Here is a 331-nt window from a genome sequence, read left to right on the forward strand (position 1 = left end):
TAAAGCATATCTAGAATTTAGTAGATACAAGATAAATATACACATATTTTGAATGTAGTACTTTTAAAGATATGACAAAGTTTGAATACATTGATTTAGATACATCTGAAATCTGGCTCGTTTGATAAATTGAATATAGAATAAAGTAACAATTATTTTATGATAATGTCGGACTAATTAGTTTTTAAAAAAAAATTACTAATTTAATTTTTTATGATAACAAACAATGAATATGTTATGTTTTCTATTAATTTATTACGTAAAATTTAACAGTAGTATTTATATATACCATTAATTATTATAATTTATTTATTTATAAAAGATTTTTATG

At 18.1% G+C, this 331-nt stretch overlaps 1 protein-coding gene across 1 annotated transcript in view; it reads left to right on the forward strand.

Annotated features, from left to right (window-relative positions):
- Window positions 1–331, forward strand: part of LOC107648271 (protein BIC1) — a 25,489-nt gene that overhangs the window by 24,673 nt on the left and 485 nt on the right. The gene's annotated exons all lie outside the window — the stretch shown is intronic.

The sequence above is a fragment of the Arachis ipaensis genome, chromosome B06 (genome assembly GCF_000816755.2).
Source record: "Arachis ipaensis cultivar K30076 chromosome B06, Araip1.1, whole genome shotgun sequence".
In the NCBI taxonomy this organism is placed as follows: Eukaryota; Viridiplantae; Streptophyta; class Magnoliopsida; order Fabales; family Fabaceae; genus Arachis; species Arachis ipaensis.